This window comes from Bubalus bubalis, chromosome 22 (genome assembly GCF_019923935.1).
Source record: "Bubalus bubalis isolate 160015118507 breed Murrah chromosome 22, NDDB_SH_1, whole genome shotgun sequence".
NCBI classification, from domain to species: Eukaryota; Metazoa; Chordata; class Mammalia; order Artiodactyla; family Bovidae; genus Bubalus; species Bubalus bubalis.
The window spans coordinates 11,563,631-11,585,905 of record NC_059178.1 but is presented as its reverse complement, the minus strand read 5'-3'; the positions used below and the strand labels follow the sequence as shown (position 1 = coordinate 11,585,905).

General features: G+C 46.1%; 1 long non-coding RNA gene across 1 annotated transcript; it reads right to left on the bottom strand.

Moving 5' to 3' along the window:
- Positions 1–14,706: 14,706 nt before the first annotated feature.
- LOC123331219 lies at positions 14,707–19,116 on the bottom strand. The gene is made up of 2 exons (XR_006547755.2): positions 18,061–19,116; positions 14,707–15,416 (listed from the first exon to the last, which is right to left on the bottom strand). It is a non-coding gene; the product is annotated as an uncharacterized LOC123331219 (long non-coding RNA).
- Between the last annotated feature and the right edge of the window lie 3,159 nt (positions 19,117–22,275).

Here is a 22,275-nt window from a genome sequence, read left to right as displayed (position 1 = left end):
GGTGGTCAGGTGGAATAAAACAAGCAAAAACAGAACAAAGAAATATTTTTTAAAAAATCAGACAAGCTCTAACATATTAATAAATGGTCTAAATATACCAATTAAAAGGCAGATATTAGTAGCATGTATTGAGAAACATGACCAAACTATGTATCTACAAGAAACTTCAAATATAATAATATCTGAAACAAAATCTGAAAGAAAGCTTATAGGAAAATACATATTAGGTAAACAAAAGCAGGAATGGCTATATTAATATCAGATGAAGATATCAGAGCAAAGAAAAATACCAGAGATAGGGACATTATATAATGATAAAAAGAGTTTGATTCATCAAGACAGTTAATCCTAAGTGTGAGGAAAATATGAGAAGCAAATTTTAAAGAATTGAATGGAGAAATATAGCCACTACCATAGTTGGGGACTTCAACACAGCTTTTTAAACAATTGATAGAACAACCACACATAAAATCATTGAGGGTATAGAAGAAGTGAACACCACCATCAACCAATATGATTTATAGAACAAGTCATCCAACAACATAGTACCCAAATATACTATTTTGCTTTTTTAATGCAAACAGAACATACACAAACCATATCCTGGATAGTCTCAAAGCCCAGCAAAAATTAAATCATGAATGTTCTCCAACCACAGGGGAATCAAACTGGAAATCAATAGTAGAAAGATAACAGGAAAATCTCCAAGCCCTTATAAACTAAACAAAATATTTCTAAACCATGGGATTAAGAGGAAGTCCTGAGGGAAATTAAAAATAATGCACTGAACTGAACAAAACTGGTTGTCTGAGGTGGCCTTACAAATAGCTGAGAAAAGAGAAGCGAAAGGCAAAGGAGAAAGGGAAAAATATACCCAACTGAGTGCAGAGTTCCAGAGAATAGCAAGGAGAAATAGGAAAGCCTTCTTAAGTGAACAACGCAAAGAAATAGAGGGAAACAATAAAATGGGAAAGACTATAGATCGCTTCAGGAAAATTGGAGATACCAAGGGAACATTTCATGCAAAGATGAGCACAATAAAGGACTGCTGCTGCTGCTAAGTTGCTTCAGTCGTGTCCGACTCTGTGTGACCCCATAGACAGCAGCCCACCAGGCTCCCCCGTCCCTGGGATTCTCCAGGCAAGAACACTGGAGCGGGTTGCCATTTCCCTCTCCAATGCATGAAAATGAAAAGTGAAAGTGAAGTCGCTCAGTCATGTCCGACTCTTAGCGACCCTATGGACTGCAGCCTACCAGGCTCTTCTGTCCATGGGATTTTTCAGGCAAGAGTACTGGAGTGGGGTGCCATTGCCTTCTCCACAATAAAGGACAGAAACAGCAAAGACCTAACAGAAGCAGAAGAGATTACGAAGAGGTGGCAGGGATACACAGAACTGTATGAAAAAGATTTTAATGACCCAGATAACCACAATGGTGTGGTCACTCACCTAGAGCCAGACATGCTGGAGTGTGAAGTCAAGAGGGTCTTGCTGCTGCTGCTGCTGCTAAGTTGCTCAGTCGTGTCCAACTCGGTGCAACCCCATAGACGGTAGCCCACCAGGCTCTGCCGTCCCTGGGATTCTCCAGGCAAGAACACTAGAGTGGGTTGCCATTTCCTTCTCCAATGCAGGAAAGTGAAAAGTGAAAGTGAAGTTGCTCAGTCGTGTCCGACTCTTCGTGACCCCATGGACTGCAGCCCACCAGGCTCCTCCGTCCATGGGATTTCCCAGGCAAGAGTACTGGAGTGGGATGCCATTGCCTTCTCCGCAAGAGGGCCTTAGGCAGCATTATTACGAACAGAGTTAGTGGAGGTGATAAAATTCCAGCTGAGATCTTTCAAATCCAAAAGATGATACTATTAAAGTGCTGCTCTCAATATGCCAGCAAATTTGGAAAACACAGCGGTGGTCACAGGACTGGAAAAGATCAGTTTTCATGCCAATCCCAAAGAAAGGCAATGCCAAAGTATGCTCAAACTACTGTATAATTGTGCTCATTTCACATGTTAACAAGGTAATGCTCGAAATGCTTTTAAGCTAGCTTGAGAAATTCCAGATGTCCAAGCTGGATTTAGAAAAGGCAGAGAATCCAGAGATCAAATCGCCAACACCCACTGGATCATAAAGAAAGCAAGGGAATTCCAAAAAACCATCTACTTCTACTTTGTTGGCTATGTGGAAGTCTTTGTGTGGATCACAACAAATTGTGGAAAATTCTTAAAGAGATGGGAATACCAGACCACCTTGTCTCCTGAGAAACCTGTATGCAGGTCAAGAAGCAACAGAACCAAACATGAAATAACAGACTAGTTCAAAATTGGGAAAGGAGTACGTAAAAGCTGTATTGTCACCTTGCTTACTTAACTTCTATGCAGAGTATATTATGCAAAATGCCAGGCTGGATGAATCAAAGGCTGGAGTCAAGATTGCTGGAAGAAATACCAACCTCAGATATGCAGGTGATAACTCTAATGGCAGAAAGCAAAGAGGAACTAAAGAACATCTTGATGAGGGTGAAAGAGGAGAGGGAAAAAAAACTGGCTTAAAACTCAACATTCAAAAAACTAAGATCGTGGTATACGGTCCCATCACTTCATGCAAATAGAAGGGGAAAAAGTAGAAGCAGTGACAGATTTTATTTTCTTCGGCTCCAAAATCACTGTGGATGGTGACTGTAGCCATGAAGTTAAAAGATGCTTGCTCTTTGGAAGAAAAGCTATTACAAACCCAGACAACCTATTAAGAGACATAACTTTGCCAACAAAGGTCTATATAGTCAAAGCTGTGGTTTTTCCGGTAGTCATGTATGGATGTGAGAGTTGGACTATAAAGAAAGCTGAGCACTGAAGAATTGATACTTTGAACTGTGGTGTTGGAGAAGACTCTTGAGAGTCCTATGGACAGCAAGGAGATGAAACCAGGCAATCCTAAAGGAAATCAGTCCTGGGTGTTCATTGGAATGACTGTTGCTGAAACTCCAATACTTTGGCCATCTCATGTGAAGAACCAACTCATTGGAAAAGACCCTGATGCTGGGAAAGATTGAAGGCAGGAGGAGAAGGGGACAACAGAGGATGAGATGGTTGGACGGCATCACCGACTCAATGGACATGAGTTTGAGCAAACTCCAGGAGATAGTGAAGGACAGGGAGGCCTGGTGTGCTGCAATTCATGGGGTTGCAAAGAGTTGGACATGACTTAGTGACTCACCAACAACACTGAACTGAATGAGAAATGAAACTAGAATGTTTATATCTGTAGGATTCAGCTAAAGCAGTACTGAAGGGGAAATTTATAGCACTAAACGCAAACATTAGAGAAGAAGAGGAAAAAAATCTCAATACTCTAAAGCTTCCACATCAAACACCTAGAAAAACTCAAAGCAAGCAGAGGAAGAAAATAAAGTTGGAGCAGGAATCAATAAAATTGAAACAAAACCAACAGAGAAAAATCAATGAAACAAAAGCTGATTCTTTGGAAAAGTCAGTAAAATCAACAAACCTCTAGCAAGACTGACAGAAAAAGACAAGACACAAATTACCAATATAGGGAATTGTTCAATCACTCAGTCGTGTCTGACTCTTCATCCCCATGGATTGCAGCATGCCAGGCTTCCCTGTCCTTCACCATCTCCTGGGGTTTGCTCAAACTCATGTCCATTGTGTTGGTGATGCCATCCAACCATCTCATCCTCTGTTGCCCCCTTCTCCTGCCTTCAGTCTTTCCCAGCATCAGGGTCTTTTCCAGTGAGTTGGCTCTTTGCGTCAGGTGGCCAAAGTATTAGAGCCTCAGCATCAGTCCTTCCAATGAATATTCATGACTGATTTCCTTTAGGATTGACTGGTTTGATCTCCTTGCTGTCCAAGGGAGTCTCAGGAGTCTTCTCTAACACCGCAGTTCAAAAGCTCTTTTTTAGGGAATAAAATGGGATATTACTGCAGCCACTATAGACATCAAAAGGATAACAAGTGAATACTGCAAACAACTTTACACTTGTAAGTTTGACAACTTAGATGAAACTGACCAATTTGCTGAAGTCACAAATTATTAGAACTCACCCAATATGAGATAGGTTATTTGACAGCTATTAAGGAAATAAGATTAATTTTAAAATCCCTGAAAAGAAATCTCCAATCCCCAGAGTTTCACTGAAGATTCTACTACAGAAGAATTAATACCAATTACACAATCTTATCCAGAAAATAGAAGAGAACACTTTCTAATTCATCTTATGAAGCAAGTATTACCCTGATACAAAACCAAAGACAATACCAAAAGAAAAAGAAAATAATAGACCAATAACCTTCATGAATAGATATACAATAATCCTTAACAAAATATTAGCAAGTAGAATTCAGAAATATACAAAAAATTATACACAACCAAGTAGAGTTTTTTCTAGGAATTCCAGACTGGTTCAATATTTGAAAGTCAATTAGTCTAACTACCACATTATCAGACTAAAGAAGAAAAAAAAGTCTCATTGTTCTAGCAATTGATGCAGACAAAGCATGTGACAAAATTCTACACCCATTCACAATAAACTCAGAAAATAAGCATGGAGGGGAAATTCCTCAATGCAATAAAGCACATCTATAGAAAACCTACAACTAACAATATTTAATGGTGAAAAAATGAATGCTGTCCATCTTAGATCAGGAACAAGTCAAGGATGTCTACTCTCACTACTTATTCAATAGAGTGCGGAAAGTTTTTGCCAGTGTAATAAAGCAAGAAAAGGAAATAAAAGGCATACAGGTTGGAAAAGTGAAAGTCTTTCAGTCGTGTCTGACTCTTTGTGACCCCATGGACTATACATTCCGTGAAATGTGGAGTTGGTAGCTTTTCCCTTCTCCAGGGGATCTTCCCAACCCAGGGATTGAACCAGTCTCCTGCATTGCAGGCCGTTTCTTTACCACCTAGCCACAAGAGAAGCTCAAGTATACTGAAGTGGGTAGCCTATCCCTTTTCCTGCAGATCTTCCCGACCCAGGAATCGAACAGGGGTCTCCGGCATTGCAGGCGGATTCTGTACCAGCTGAGCTATCAGGGAAGCCCTACAGACTGGAAAGGAGGGAGTAAAACAGTCCTTATATGTAAATGACATGATTGTCTAGGTAGAGATTCCCAAGGGATGTATTTAAAAATTCTCAGAACTAATAAGTGAGTCCAGTGAGGTCACTGAATATAAGACTTACATACAAAAGTCAACTGTAGTTTTATCATAAACAATGAACATGTTGACACTGAATTTAAAATACAATACTATTTACAATCACTTGAAAAAGAAACAGATATAATCGAACAAAACATGTAAAGGACTTGTATGGTGAAAACTACAAATGCTATGAAATAAGTCGAAGAACATCTAAATATTAATAAATGGAAAACCATGCTGTGTGTTCATGGATTGGAACGCTGTACATAGTAAACATGTCAATTCTCCCTAGACTGGTAGAGATTTAATACACATCCTGTCAGAATCCAAGCAAGATTGTTTTTTGTATATATAGACAAGATGATTCTAAAATGTACATGGGAAGGCAAACAGAAGGTAAGACAGTTTTGACAAAGAAGTAGGAAGAGTTAGTTTACTCAAATCAAGATAATATAAATATAGCATATATATGTGTGTGTGTGTACTGAATGTGTGTGTGTGTGTGTGTGTGTGTGTGTATAGAGAGAGACACAGAGAGAGAGGGCTTCCCTGCTGGCTCAGATGATAAAGAATCTACCTGCAATACAGGAGCCCTCGGTTCCATCTCTGGGCCAGGAAGATCCCCTGTAGAAGGAAATGGCCACCCATTCTAGTACTGTTGCCTGAAGAATTCCATGGACAGAGGAGCCTGGCAGGCTACAGTCTATGGGGTCACAAAGAGTCGGACATGATTACTGTAATCGAGACTGTGGTATTGGAGGACAGACACACAAATCAATATGATGGATGGGGATTTCCAGGTGGCACTAGCGGTAAAGAACCTGCCTGTCAATGCAGGTAGATGTAAGAGACACGAGTTTGGTCCCTAGGTCGGAAAGACCCCTGGAGGCGGGCATGGCAACCAGCTGCAGGCAAATGTTCTTGCCTGGAGAATCCCGTGGATGGAGGAGCCTGGTGGGCTGCAGTCCATAGGGTCGCACAGAGTTGGACATGACTGAAGTAACGTAGTACACACGCAAATAACCCTGAAATAGACCCACAGAAATATGCGCAACTGACTTTTGATGAAGGTGCAAAAGCCATTCAATGGAGAAATGATAGTTTTTTTTACCACGTGGTGATGGAGAAGTTTGATACACACAAAGAAAGAAACTTTGACCTAAGTTTTACCCTTTACACATAAATTAAGATGAATCATAGACTTACATGTGGAACCTTAAGTTATAAAACTTTTAGGAAAAAAAATTTAGCATTTAAGATCAAGCAAGAAGTTCTTAAATCCTAAAGTTTTTTTTTTTTTTCCTCCTAAAAGAAGTTCTTAGACTTGGCACCAAAATCAAGATCCATAAGTGGAAAATTTGATACATTTGATTCTGTCAAAATTAAAAATATTTGCTCTTTGAAAGACCCTGTTAAGAGAATGAAATGACAATATCTAGAATAGATAAAGAAGTCTCAAAAGAGTAAAAAAAAAAAAAAAAAAAACACCCCACAAATAATCCCATTAGAAAATGGGCGTAAGACATGAAGAGACATTTCACTAAAGAATGCCACTAAAGGTGGCATTTAAGTATTAATACATGAAAACATATTCAATATCACTGGATCTAAATTAAAACCACAATGAGATATCGTTATATACCTGTAATGGGTAAAATAAAAAACAGTGACATCATATGCCAAGGGAATGCAGAGAATGGCCACGCGTACATTGCTGGTGGGGATGTAAAATGTTACGGCTGGCTCTGGAAAACACTTGGGCAGTTTCTTAAACAAACAAAAAATATGCAATGATCACAGAGCTCACCAACTGCACTCCTGGGGATTTATCTCAGAGAACTGAAAACTTATGTTCACACACAAAACCTGTCGTACCTGAACGTTTATAGCAGCTTTATTTGTAATAGATGAAAACTGGAAACAACCCAGATGTCCTTCAACAGACGAATAGGTTAAACAAACTGGGATGTAGCTACATCATGGAATACTGTGTGTGCGTGCTAAGTCGCTTCAGTCGTGTCCAACTCTGTGTGACCCTATGGACTGCAGCCTGCTAGGCTCCTCTATCCATGGGATTTTCTAGGCGTGAATTCTGGAGTGTATTGCTGTGTCCTCCTCCAGGGGGTCTTTCTCCCCCAGGGATTGAACCCATATCTCTTATGTCTCCTGCAGTGGCAGGCGGGTTCTTTACCGCTAGCACCACCTGGGAAGCCCCGACTCAGCCATAAAAGGGAGCAAACAGTTGATACATGCGCATCTGGGGGAAACTCCAGAGCATGCTGCTGAGTGAAAAAAGACAATTCCCCCAGATTACAAATTATTCCAATTGTAGAACATTCCTGAAATGACAAAATTACAGAAATGGAGAGCAGAGGAGTGGTTTCCAGAGGCCAAGGTGGGAGGTTAAGGGGTAGAAAGTCGAAGGTAACAGAGGGATCCTTGTAGTGATGGAAATGCATACCTTGACTGTACAGTGGACCTTGAACAACCCGGGGGTGAGGGGTTACGACCTTTGAGCAGTGGAAGATTTGTGCATCACATTATTGTTCCCCTGGGTTCCACATCTGCGGTTTCAATCAACTGTATATAAGTGGACCAGCACAGGTCAACCTGTGTTGATCAACGGTCAGCTGTATTAATGTGGACAACTTGGTGTGGAATTGCTGTATCATTTAGCAAGATGTTACTGTTGGGGAATCTCTCCAGGAGTCAAGAGCACACTGTCCAGTGCCTGCGACTCGTGTGTGTCCCAAGATACCTTAGAACTTTGCAGACATCCCATTTGCTCTAGTGCGTGTGTGCTAAGTTGCTTCAGTCATGTCCGACTCTTTGCAACCCGATGGACTGTCCCACGCTCCTCTGTCCATGGGACTTGGCAGGCAAGAATACTGGAGTGGGTTGCCACTTCCTTCTCCCGGGGATTGAAGCCACATCTCCTGTTGGCAGGTGGATCCTTTACCACCAGCGCTGTGTGGGAAGCTCCATTTGCTATAGTGTTTGCCTGTAAAACTTTTAACCAAATTAAACCCAATGAAAATGAATGACCATAATACACAGGATGTATGGATTATAATGAGAAAATGAACACCCACAAACTCACTCCCCCTCTTCAGAACTAGCACACTTGTGGCATGAACAACCTTTTACATGTCTCATGTGGGTTTGAACGCCCAGAGCTGCTGGGACCTTGGGGGAAACCTTTCTTCGTTGAGACGACCCTGCAGAATGGCCGTGGCACACAGCTGCCACCCTAGACAGCGCGGGTCACAGAAACGCGGGGTGAGGGGGGCCAGGACACCTGTGAGCACCGCTGTCCCCTCTGGGGTTCCCGTAGGACACAGCTCAGGGAAGCCCACGTAGGCTGTGAGGGTCCCTTCAGCCCTCCCGTCTGCTAGAGGAGACTGTCCTGCGAGCCGGCAGTCTCTCCAGGTCCTCACAGCTTATGCTGGGTTCCGCACACGAAATCTCTTGTTTTAGATGCTCAATCTGATGTGCCGATGGGAGGACTGGAAATCTGCTGCTTACATTGGAGGCTGATCTCTAGGAGCTAGGACTTGCTCCCGTTGGGCTGTACTCCCCAGATGATGTCGTCAGCGGGTTCTCCAGGACACCCTAGGACTACTCGGGAGTGAGCCCAGAGAAACGCTCTTGAAGTCAACCCCAGCTTGTCACCGTGCTGCCCAGGGGTATGGCTCTGAAGAGAAAGGGGTGCTCTGATCCATCCCTCCAGACTGGAAACAACCCTGGGGAACAGAGCATTCTGGAACCCACAGGTCTCACAGCTCCGAGGCCCTGGGGCAGGGCACCCCTCACTTCCCACATTATGGTGGCTCTTCCATGCCGTCATCCATGCCCTTCCCAATCCCTGAGCAATCGCCCTGGCTCTGAGCTTCTAGCTTATTCTACTCAGTTTAACCCTTGTGTAATACTGTCTTTGTTTCACTATCTTTGTTCCCTCTTGTTTCAGGAAGACTGTGTAAATGTCTTGTCTACAGCGTGAAATTCTTAAGGACCTGGTTTATCTAGTAAGCAAAGAAACCAACTCTGGCTGAGTAGAAAATGAATGTATTAAAAAGATGTGGCTTAGTAAGTAGAATCCTGGCTAGAGAAGGCTTCCCTGGTGGCTCAGGTCCATAAAGAATCTGCCTGCAATGTGGGAGACCTGGATGCCTGGGTTAGGAAAATCCCCTGGAGCAGGGAATGGCAACCCCCTGCAGTATTATTGCCAGGGAAGTCCCATGGGCAGAGGAACCTGGTGGGCTACAGTCCATGGGGTCGCAAGGAGTCGGACACGACAGAAGTGACTTAGCACTAGAGCAGGAGATGCGAGCTTGGAGCCCACAGAGCCAGGCACTGCCCTCGTCACATGGCAGAGCCAGTCTGCTGGGTCCTGCAAGGGCAGCAAGCTTTGCCTGTACTGTACACACTGGCCTCTAACGTTGTCGCTGGCCCTGGATCCTGGAGCGATCTGCCCCTGCCACAGCCCCCCTCACCGGCACGGATCCTGCACCTTTCCCACATCTACTGTGGGTGGCCCACCACGTCTGCATCGAGATCACATGATTGGAGAGCCTAGATCACTGTGTCCATGTCTTGGCTGCAGGAGAAGCTGGGAGAGCAAGTATTTGTCAGGTTCTGATTCGATAGTGGGAGGTGGGCTCTGCCTGGCAGGTGGGAGTTCCCCAAGACTAGATAGAGCGTTTAGAGGCTAAGACAGGGACCCTACTTTGCACTGCTTTGTGCCTAGAATGTACCTGTCATATGTAGTCGGTAGGTTGTTCCCAACTTGTGATCAGGGCAGGACTCAACTAAACCCTTGCCCAGGAATGAATCATAAAGTAATAGAGGGAGCATGGCATTTGTCACTATTTGTGGTTTTTGACTTAATTGAACCAGCCCACCTGGAGGTATTTAAGAATGTTAGAAGCCTAATATTTTGGCATAATATCAAGATTGTCTTAGTTTTTCACTATTACGCATCAGCTGCTATGAACATTGATGTACAAGTTTTTGAATGGATATCTGTTTTTATTTCTCTCAAGTGAACACCTCAGAGTGAAATTGATAGCTTGTATATACATAATTTTTTTGTTGCCTTTTTGTACCACAAAAAAGAAAAACAAACAAACCAAAAAAACACCAGAAAACCCTTATGGGAAGAGCCAACTCCTTGGAAAAAACCCTGATGCTGGGAAAGATCGAAGGCAAAAGGAGAAGAGGGCGGCAGAGGATGAGATGGTTGCATGGCATCACCGACTCAGTGGAAATGAATTTGAGCAAACTCCGGGAGATGGTGGAGAACAGGGAAGCCTGGCGTGCTGCAGTCCATGGAGATGCAAAGAGTTGGACACAGCTTAGCGACTGAACCACCGCAACAATATACATAGTTTTAGAAAATACCAAATTCTTTTTCAAAGTGATTGCATCATTTTACTTTCCTACCAGAAAAGTATGAAAATTCCAGTTGCTTCACATCCTCACCAACATTTGGTATTGTGAGTCTTTTTCATTTTACCCATGCTAGTGAGTATGGGGTGGTATCTCATTGTGGTTTTAGTTTGCATTTCCTTGATGACTAATGATGTTGAACATCTTTTCATGTGCTATTGGCCATTTATATATATATATATATATTTTTTGGTGAGTCTGTTTAAATCTTCAGATTGTTTGCCTTCAGACTGAACTATAATATTCTAAAATACATTCTATAGAAAGATCTAGATCAGATATACATATGGTGACTATTTTCTCTCAACCTGTGACTTGCCTTTTCGTGTTCTTTTTTCCCAAAGGGAATGTATTTTTTAAAATGATTTGATCTATTTATTTATTTTTGGCTGTTTGTCTTTGTTGCTGTATCGGGCTTTTTCTCTAGTTGCGGCAAGCAGGGCTTACTCCCTAGTTGCCATGTTCGGGCTTCTCGTGATGGCTTTCTTGTTGCAGAGCATGGGTTCTAGGGCACACGGGCTTCAGTAGTTTTGGCTCAGGATCTAGAGCACAGGCTAAATAGTTGTGGCACACGGGGTTTGTTGATCCACGGCATGTGGGATCCTGTGGGATCAGGGACTGAGCTGGTGCCTCCTGCATTGGCAGGTGGATCCTTTACCACTGAGTCACCAGGGAAGCCCACCATGTCCTTACTAGTGTCTTTCAAAGAGCATTTTAAAATTCTAATTAAGTCAAATGTATCAAGTTTTTCATTTATTATTTATGCTCTTTGTGTCCTAAGAATTCTTTGCCTACCTTGTCATGAAGATGTTCTCCTGTGTTTTCTTACAGAAGTGTCGTATTTGCCGGTTTTACATTAAGGTGTAGGATCCATTTCAAATTGATTTTTATGTGTGCTGTGAGGTAAGGGTCAAAGTTTTTTCTTATAAGAATATCCAACTGTCCAAGCACCATTTATTGAAAAGTCTTTCTGTTTCACCCATTAAATTATTTTGACATCTTTGTAAAAAATTAATTGACTTTTACAATAGAGAAACTCGACAAAATTTACCTCAGCCATATGATCAAAGTTCACATAAATATTGATAAAATCATGTGCCCTTGATGTAACGTGATGAAAATGGGACTTTACACCTTTGATCTTCCTAGTCTCGTTAAGAAAAAAACATCAAAAATCTCAGTTGAGGGACATTCTACAAAATACCAGTACTCTGCAAAACTGCGAAGGTCACCAAAACCAAGAAAAGTCTGTAAGAAGTCACAGCCAAGAGGAGCCTAAGGATACATCACAAGTAAATAGAATGTGGGATCCTGGGTGGGAGCCTGGGTGTGCTCCTGGGACAGAAAAGGGACATTGGATAAAAACCTAGGAGATTTGAATAGGACTTCCCTGATGGTTCAGCTGGTGAAGAATCCGCCTGCAATGCAGGAGACCTGGGTTTGATCCCTGGGTTGGGAAGATCCCCTGGAGAAAGGAAGGGCTACCCACTCCAGTACTCTGGCCTGGAGGATTCCAGGGACTGTATAGTCCATGGGGTCACAAAGAGTTGGACACGACTGAGCAATTTCACTTTCCCTGGTAGCCCAGTGGTTGGCAGTCTGCCTTGCAATGCAGGGGACTCTGGTTCAATCCCTGGTCCCGGAAGATCCCACATGCCTTGGAGCAACTGAGCCCGTGGGCCACAACTACTGAAGCCCATGTGCCCTGGAGTCCATGCCCCGCAACAAGAAAAGCCCCTGCAACAAGAAGCCTGTGCACCGCAACCACAGAGCAGCCCCTGCTTAGTAAGCCCACGTGAGCAGCGAAGACCCAGCACAGCCAAAATAAATAACTTTAAAAAAGGAAATCTGAATAAAGTATGGGCTTTAGTTAATAATAACATATCAATATCATTAATTGCAACGAATGTACCATTCTAATATAAGATGCTAATAATAAAGGAGAGGGGGACGACGGAGGGTGGGATGGTTGGATGGCATCATTGACGCGATGGACGTGAGTTTGAGCAAGCTCCGGGAGTTGCTGACGGACAGGGAGTCCTGGTGTGCTGCAGTCCATGGGGTTGCAAAGAGTCAGACAGGACTGAGTGACTGAATAATAAAGCAAACTGGGGTGGAGTACATGGGAGCTCTTTGAACTAACTTCACAAACCTTTTGTAAATCTAAACAAAAATTTTACCACATGCTTTCTTTTCACTTTATAATTTTTCTTTTACATTTATTGGAAGAATCTTAGACTTATTTACACAAAGGGTTTTTTTTTTTGGTATTGTATTCCATGTTAATACCTGAAATACATATTTTACCTGAAATACATATTTTAAATATAAATAAGTTGGTTCAGGTGTCTGCTAAAATTTCTGAGTGTTCAGAATCTGACTCTTAGGAATCTCTTCTGACCCCAATGGCCCATGACTATCAATACATATACTGTGTCCTCTTCACACCATCAAGAGTCTTGGATGCAGCATTTCTTAAAAGACCACCTCACTACTGTCTCAGGGAGTTTCTTCTAAGTTGTTGACACCCATTCTGCAGTTTTTGAAGCTGTCACTCTCTTAATCTTATGAGATGTTTAACAGAAAGTTTTCAGACAACAGACACGATTCTTGTTTCTTCGCCCAACAGCCCTTTAATGACGTGACGGAAATTCTGAGAGCTCTCGTGTACTCAGGCGCATGGCCGCTGGGCCAGCAGCGCTGTACATGCGGTTGATTGTGAGGTGACTTCTCATTTTCAGAGATGCTGAAACGTGATAAAATGTGGGTCTCAGAAACAATAGAAAATATATGTCGGTATTCTGAAAGCCCCTGTTTTCATCTACTGATATATACACATCTTTTTATGTTAGTCTCTATAGACCTGCCTTATTTTAACATAATAACTGCAGTATTCCACTATGTGGATGTCCCACAATTTATCTAACCACTGTTCTATTATTGGATATTTGACTTTTCTCGATATTATGAAAATACTACAATAAATAAAAATGCCTTTTAAAATATTTCTCTAGGATAGACATTTGGAGTAGAATTGTTGGATTAAAGAATTTGCCAATTTAAATTTTTAAATTGTCCCCTAGAAGGCCTTATCATTTTGTAGTCCCAACAAATGAGCATTAGTGTATCTGTATTCCCTCACCCTTGCCCACTTTGGATATTATCAACTTAGAAATTGTGCCAGTCACACTGAGTCAAGAGTGATGTCTTACTGTTATTTAAGTTTGGCTTTTCCTGATAACTAGTAAGTTTAGAAGCTTTTCATATGTTTATGACTTATTTACTTCCTTGGTGAATTGCAATTTTTTAAGTTTATCAGTGTAAGCTTTTATATATTCTGGACCTAGATATTTATCCTTTGTTGCATGTGTGCTCAGTCACCCAGTTGTGTCCAGCTCTTTGTGACCTCATGGAAAATAGGCCACCAGGCTCCTCTGTCCGTGTGACTGTCCAGGCAAGAATACTGCAGTGGGTCGCCATTTGCTCCTCCAGGAGATCTTCCCAACGCAGGGATCGAACCTGTGTCTCCTGCATCTCCTGCATTGGCAGGCAGATTCTTTACCACAGAGCCAGCTGGGAAGCCTTACTTTGTCTGTTATGTATGTATAAACGATTTCTTCCAGCCTGATTCTTGCTTTTAGTTGCGTTATTGGTCCCAGTGTCTACATGAGGGTTTGAATTGATGTAGTTAAATTTTTCAGATATTTCCTTTACAGCTTCTGTGTTTTATGTTTTGCATAGGAAAGCCTTCCTTACTCAAAGATTATAAAAATATTCTTCTACAGTTTTGTAACACTGTAGTATTTTACAGATTGTATGGTAGTTAAATTCTTTATTTTAGTCATTTAATCCAGTTTTAAATTATGTGATCTGTGGTTGAAGGATCTAACTTAATTTTTCCAAATGGATACCTTAGTGGTCCAACGCCATTAATTAAACATTATTTATTCACTAACTTGGTTCAATGGATACATCAGTGATCCAACACCATTAATTAAATATTATTTATTTGCTAATTTAGTTCAGTGGATACATCAGCAGTCCAACACCATTAATTAAACATTATTTATTCACTAATTTATTTCAATGGATACATCAGTGGTCCAACAGCATTAATTAAACATTATTTATTCACTAATTTAGTTCTTGATATGCCTCTTTTATCAAGAACAAAAGATTTCATATTTAGTTCTGGGTCCATTGTATTGCATGATTGGATTAATCTACCCCTATCCCCGAGCCCAACGCCAGGCAATTTTGATTCTTCTGGCTTTAAAATATACTTTAAATACCTCATAGGGCAAAATTTCTCCTGATTGCTTTTCTTTTTTTAAGTTGTGAGGAGAAAGTGCCTCCAGCCACTAGTGCTCCCTACCTGCAGCAGAGTCGAGAAGCTCTGCCCTGGGAGGGGCCCAGGGGTCAGATCAGTTTTCCACTGCCGTGCGACAGATGACCTCACCAGAACAGAGGACACGGCAGCTTTCATTGGCTCACGGTTCCCACGAGTCCAGCACATTTTAGCTGGCCCTCTGCCCAGGGTCTCTGAGGCTGAGACCAGGGCCTCACCAGCTGCATCCACATCTGCAGGCTTCAGGAGGGAACGAGTGGCTTCCCAGCTTCCAAAGAACTAACTCCCTGGTGGCTGTAGGACTGAGGTTCCCCCCGTCTTGCTGGCAGTTGGTGTGGACGGCTCTCGGCCCCCAGAGGCTGCTCTCAGCTCACTGCCACGGGGCCCCTCTGGTCTCGAGTCAAATCCTTCTCACACTTTGAGGGCTCTCGGACTTCTTGTTGTGTGACCAGCTGAGGAAGACTCTGCGTTTAAAGGACTCATGTGATGAGGGCTGCCTCCACCCAGATAACTTCCCTATTTTAAGGTCAGCTGTGCCATAGAACACAGCCTCATCACAGGAGTGAGAGCGGCATGTCACAGCCCTGGGGATATTCAGTGCACGAATTTCCTGGGGTGCAGGAAATCTTGGGGGCCATCTTAGAACTCTGCTTACCACACCACCTAAAGTGAAAGTCACTCAATCACGTCCAACTCTTTGCAACCCCATGGACTATACAGTCCATGGAATTCTCCAGGCTGGAATACTGGAGTGGGTAGCCTTTCCCCCCTCCAGGGGATCTTCCCAACCCAGGGATCAAAGCCATGTCTCCCACATTGCAGGCAGGTTCTTTACCAGCTGAGCCACAAGGGAAGCCCAAAAAAGGGGGACACAAAAGAGAGACCTTTTATATTGGGTAGGAGGTTATATTTGAGCACTGGTCTGTGCTGGACACAGGTGTGTGTGTGTGTGTGTGTATAAAGGACCTCCGAAGAAGTCCAGGTATAGGTTCTACAAGGATCTCATGGTCTGATAGAATCTTAGCAGCTGAAAGAAACTTGGGGCACATGACCCAGGGAAGTCTACTCTTTTCCAAGGAAAACAACAACTTCAGTTTATTCCTTGTATGATATGGTCTCTAGACGCCTCTCCATGACTGCTTAGTAGGAGTAGGGGGAGTGAAGGAAATACATAAATTTGCTTCAAAGCAGTGCCTTAACTGAGGGCCAACTGAGGAGGAGCTGGAAGGTCAAGAAAGCTTCCTGGAGGAGGTCGCCTTTGAACTTTGCCTTTAAGGCTAGGGGGAAGCAGACTTCCCTGATGGTCCACTGGCTAAGACTTTGTTTTCCAATGCAGGGTGCCCTGGTTCAATCCCTGGTCAGGGAACTAGATCCCACTTGCCACAACTGAAAAAAGGTTCTGCATGCTGCAATTAAGACCTGGTGCAGCCAAATAAATAAATAAGAATAAATATTAAATAAAAGAGAGACCGGGGGAATGTCAACATAAAATCTGGGTATGGGAAGGGGATTCTGGGAAGGACAGCAAAGCCATGGATGTGGAGGCCCGAGAGGCATTTCTGGGAAGGGCAAGCAGCCATGTGCAGGGAGCTCCATCAAAGGGGAGCTGGGGCTGGACTGCACAGAGCCTTAAGGACCAGCAGAGGCCTCTGGACTTCAGTGAGTGCCCGAGGTCAGTCTGACCTATTTGGACATCAGAATGCTTCTTGCCACGGCTGGGGAGGGAGAGGCTATATTCTAAATTAATATTCCATTGTAACACCTAACGTGAAAGTGAAACAGGCATTTAAGCCTGGAGTAAACACAGTCACTGTGCCGTGTGTTTAGTTACTCAGTCGTGTCTGACTCTTTTGTGACTCCATGGACTGTGGCCCGCCAGGCTCCTCTGTCCATGGGATTCTCCAGGCAAGAATACTGGAGTGGGTTGCCATGCCCTCCTCCAGGGGATCTTCACGACCCAGGGATCAAACATCTCCCACCTTGCAGGTGGATTCTTTACCGTCTGAGCCACCAGGGAAGCCCCAACACAGTCACACTTGACCACAAAAGCATCGCAGACGGACTAATAAAAAAGGGAAAGGAATCACGCGTGAAAAAGGTGCCTCTCGGCAGTGTGCAGGGCAGCACCCGCTCACAGACACCAGTGGCCTCTTACTGGCTGTGGCAAGCCAAACCCCAAGAGCTTTAGTTTTCCTGGAAAATCAGACCACAAGAAAATTGCCCTTCACAGTTCTTTGGGGTTGCAGCATATTCAAAACCAGAGACATTACTTTGCCAACAAAGGTTCGTCTAGTCAAGGCTATGGTTTTTCCTGTGGTCATGTATGGATGTGAGAGTTGGACTGTGAAGAAAGCTGAGTGCCGAAGAATTGATGCTTTTGAACTGTGGTGTTGGAGAAGACTCTTGAGAGTCCCTTGGACTGCAAGGAGATCCAACCAGTCCATTCTGAAGGAGATCAGCCCTGGGATTTCTTTGGAAGGAATGATGCTAAAGCTGAAACTCCAGTACTTTGGCCACCTCATGCGAAGAGTTGACTCATTGGAAAAGACTGATGCTGGGAGGGATTGGGGGCAGGAGGAGAAGGGGACGACAGAGGATGAGATGGCTGGATGGCATCACTGACTCGATGGACATGAGTCTGAGTGAACTCCGGGAGTTGGTGATGGACAGGGAGGCCTGGCGTGCTGTGATTCATGGGGTCGCAAAGAGTCGGACACGACTGAGCAACTGAATGGAACTGAACTGAACTGTGTCTTCCATAAAGATATGCTATAGTTCTAATCCCCTTACCTGTAGACATGACCTAATTTGGAAATAGGGCATTTAAGGTGAGGTAGGGGGTGGTGCTCTGTAGAGACCAGCCAAGGGTCACCCCCACTGCCCCTCCACCACCAGAAGCTGGAAGAGGTGGGGAAGGACCCTCCTCCTTGGGAGGTGGGAGCATGGCTGTGCCCACACCTTGATTTTAAACTTCCAGCCCCCAGAGCCACGAGAGAAGTTTCTGCTGTTTTAAGCCACTTGGTTTGTGACACTTCATTACAGCAGGTCCAGGAAATAAGGCAACATTCATTTCTAGATTCTTGAAACAGGTAACAAGTATCCACTCACCGGCCGTGCTGGGGCCTCATGGCTCTTGGATGGGTGAGATGGGGGCAGCACAGGACCAGTGGATTCTCCAGGGAGGAGTCAGCTGGAGGCCAGTCCAGGACAGGTAGCAGTGTCCCTAGGGGGGCCCTCTGAGAACCGGAGACTCAGTCTGGAGGACAAAGTCTGAGAGGCAAACTCTGAACGATAGCACATTTGCGCATCTCCCAGTTCAGGGTTAGGGCTGGGGGCGGGCAGGCTGCTGATCGCCGCCTGGGGTCCTGGAGGCGCCTTTCCTTGGTACGAAGAGGACCTGCAAAGAGGAGAACTCAGAAAGGAGCGGAGGACGTGCCAATCTCCCGCCGAGGGTGAGAACACTCCAGCGGCGGTACCCGGTACTCGGTGCACTCGTGGCTGGCGGACACCCGCAGGCCGGGAGGTGGTGCTTCGAGGGTCTTTGGCATCATCAGGCCCGCGGTTACTCACCATCGCACCTTTGGCAACTTCTCTAACTTAAGCATCAGTCTCTTTATCGGTGAAACACTGACAAGCATAGTGAGGGTCTTAGGTTTGATGTGAGGATACATTGAGAAAACTCATGTGAAGTACTTAACAGAGCGCCCGCTGCCAGGAAGGGGTTGCTGGAGCTTAGCCATCACCATCACCATCACCATCATCAGAGCCTTGACGCAAAACCTGTGTCTGGGGGCTGCCCCTCACCATTGAAATGCCCACCGCGGGAGGTGGGCTGTTGGGGGTCTTCATTCGGCCCCGGGGGGCTCCCGTCCTCCCCCGCACATGCCCTGCCATTTCGAGGGGTGTCCCGGGAGTGACCCTGCTCCGGCCTCAGCGGGGTTCACAGTCCGGGGAGGCAGAATTTCGGGTCCGCAGAAGCCAGGCGACGACGTGGAGCCGAGGACACTGCGGTCCCCCTGGGAGGCTCTCCATCAGTCCCGCGCCGCGTGCCCAGAACGGTCACCAGAAGCCGCGCGCACCAGGAGGAGGCCGGCAGGTGGTCGGGGACAGGCGTCCCGGGGGAGGACTGGCGTCCCGGTGCGGTGAGTCCTGGCCCGCGGGCCGTCCGGACCGGGCCCGGGAGGGGCGCGCATTCGCGGGGAAGGCGGGGCCGAGGCGGGCCGGAGCCGCGGGGACCCGGGGCCCGGGGCCGGGAGGCCGCCTCCCTGGGACACCGCCAGGGGCCGCCATCGCCCCGCGCAGCGCCCCGGCTCCTCCCGGCTCCTCCCGGGCGGAACGCGGGGAGGACGCGCGGGTCCCAGTCCCGAGCCGCTCGCCCGATACCCGAGCCCGACGACGGAGCCGGGAACCGGACGAACCCCGGCGCGTCCGCCCCTAAGTTTCGGGCATTAGGAATCTTTAATTCGATGGCGCAGGGACTCCGGGAGCCAGCGTGGGAGCCAGCGTGGGATGGCTCTCGTTTTCCTCCGCCGGAGCCTCGGTCTTGCTGGGCTTGCTTGGACCAGGCCCTGGTTCGCTGGGAAGCTGCAGCCTGAGCGCGCAGGGCACGGGCCACCTTGGAGGTCTGAGCCCCTTCCCTTCTTCGGTCCCTTCCCGAATGGAGCCCCCCCCCCCCCAATCCCCCATGCTGATGGCTTGCTGGACTCTTGAACATCGGAAGGAAAGTTGGTACTCATCGCCACCCCCCAAAACGTTCCCGTTACTGAAAGGTTAGGGACCGCCACACCGCCCCCCCCTTCCCCGCCGCCACCCCGCCCCCAGCCCAGGGAGCCGAAGAGGAAATTCTAGGGCCAGGCCCCAGAGGCATGAACATAACAGCAACAGTAATAATAGTAATAGCTAATGACACTGAGTCAGCACTTACTACGTGTCAGGCAAAGTTCTGAGCTCCTTACCTGCAGTTACTCATTTCATCCTGACAAGCATTTTCCATGGGAGTATCATCGCTGGTTTACAGATGGGGAAAGTGAGGCCCGGAATCTTCAATCTCTCTGGGTCTCAGTTTCCTGAAACTTCAACATTTGTGAAACAAAGTGGCCCACCAGGTTAGTCATCAATTATTTTTACTGAAATAGCAGCCAATTCATGGTAAGTGGCAAAGTGTAGGGGTGAGACCAGGAGAATGTGTTTTCTGAATGCACCGCTGGGGGACAATGGGGCTAGAAAAATTGCTGAAGGGCCCAGAGGAGAAACGGCTTGGAAATGAGCCACCCCTGAATTTTTCTCTTAAGGCAACCACCTGGTGGAAAAGGCGGGCAAGGCCACCACCTTGACAAGGTTCCTTGGAGGTCGGCCCTTGAAGGGATGTTGATGGAAGTAACCAGTTTTGCCCCGAGTGTGAGAGCCTCACGGTGTGGGCAAAGGGCAGGCTGACGTGAAGCTGGAGGGGATGGTCACTGAGTCACTGTGCTGACTGATGGCCCATTGAGAGGGAGCAGCTACGGACAACCAGCTCGGGGCTGAATGAAGGACTGGGCCCCTTATTTGTGGCATGTGAACCATGTGGCAGAGGCCATGTCCCTGCAGAGGTGGACCTGGAGGGGGTGGTAAGCAGCGGCTTGAAGCTCCACAGCCGTCCCAGAGCTGCTAATGCCGTCAGAAGCTCCAGCCCTGGAGGTGGCACAAGGCTGGGTCCCAATTTTGCCCCCCTTTGAACCTAGAAAATTCTTCCCGGTGCTGAGACAAGGCTTGCCTCCCAGAAACTGCCTCGCAGGCCCAGAGCCCTGCTTCCACAGAGAGGGCATCTAATGCCCCAGGAGGGATGAGCTCATTGGATACCTTCTAGGGTGCGGCTGGGGGGACCCCTGGGACAGCCGGAGAGGGGTGCTGACCTGTTTCAGAGCTGCCTCTGTAGTGAGAGCTCAAACCCTCCCCAGCTCCTGCCTTGGGTGTGGCCGTGGGAGCACTGTTGCAGGAGTCCTCACACCCCTGTCAAAGAGCTGTTGGGTCCACTTATAGGGAAAGATTGAGGGCAGAAGGAGAAGAGGGCGTCAGAGGGTGAGATGGCTGGACGGCATCACAAATGCAATGGACATGAACTTGGGCAAACTTCGAGAGATGGTGAGGGACAGGGAGGGCTGGCATGCTGCAGACCATGGGGTCACAAAGAGTTGGACACAACTGGACGACTAAACAACAACCACTTGCCCTTGAGACTGACGTGCCCCCGTGGTAGGATGAAGGGACATTCAAGGCTGTTACAGAAGAGCAGGCCCCCTAATATGATTGCCAGCTCCAGGGCACAGGGGTCCCATCTCATGCTGCTGCCCTAATGGTTGGGGAATCTCTATTCAGACCACCTGGTATGGTTCTCACCCAACCACGTGTTGACTCCAGCTTCTGCCCAAAGAAGCTGCCTTGTTTGGGGCCAGTTCCCACCCTCGAAGCTAGTCATCAGCTGTGCAGTGTCCAGCACTGGGTGGTATTTGAAAATGTCTATTTGTAACCTAGTCGAAAGAGCGTGAGCTTTGAAGTCAGATGTGATTGTAAATCTTACTGTTTATCAGCTAGAATATCAGAGCAAGTTTCCTCATCTCTAAATGGTGGCAGTGGTGATGGGGGGCAATGAAAACTGTCTGACGGAACATTGAGAAGATGAAATGAACACCCATGGTGGGATTTTGCAAACAGGAGATGGGGGCAATCCAGGTGTCCAAGTCTTCAGGGAGGGTGTCTCCCGCAGGATTTCGGATTCTGCCCCCTAACAGCCCCCTCCCCTGCAGGGCTTTTGGTCTTGGAAACACTCTGTGATACCCCATTGCCGCAGGCCTCCGCCTGACCTGGTTCCAGAACAAAGGCCCTCAGCTGTATGGGATTTACACAGGGGGCTGCGTGGGAGGCAATTTAGAGGGAAAAGAAGATTTTAAAGTAATGACAGCTCATATAGTTGATGGAAATCTAAAAAAAGTCAGACAGTTAAGTCTGGGGAGGAAAAGACTAGGAAGAACTGAATAAAGAGACTGAGAGATCAAGTCAGACACAGGAGAATTTCCTGTGAATCGAAGCATCAGAGGAGGGGGTCAAGGCGCTCAGCAGTGGTCATCAGCAAGAGCTCTGCAGCCAGACTGCTTGGATCTCATCCCAGCTCTTTTTTTTTTAATATGTACTTTGATGTGGACCATTTTTTTAAGGTGAAGTCTTTTAACCACTGGACCACCAGTGTGTGCATGCTGTCACTTCAGTCCTGTCTGACTCTGTGACCCTATGGACAGTAGCCCCCGCCAAGCTACAGTCAAGAATACTAGAGTGGGTTGCCGTGCCCGC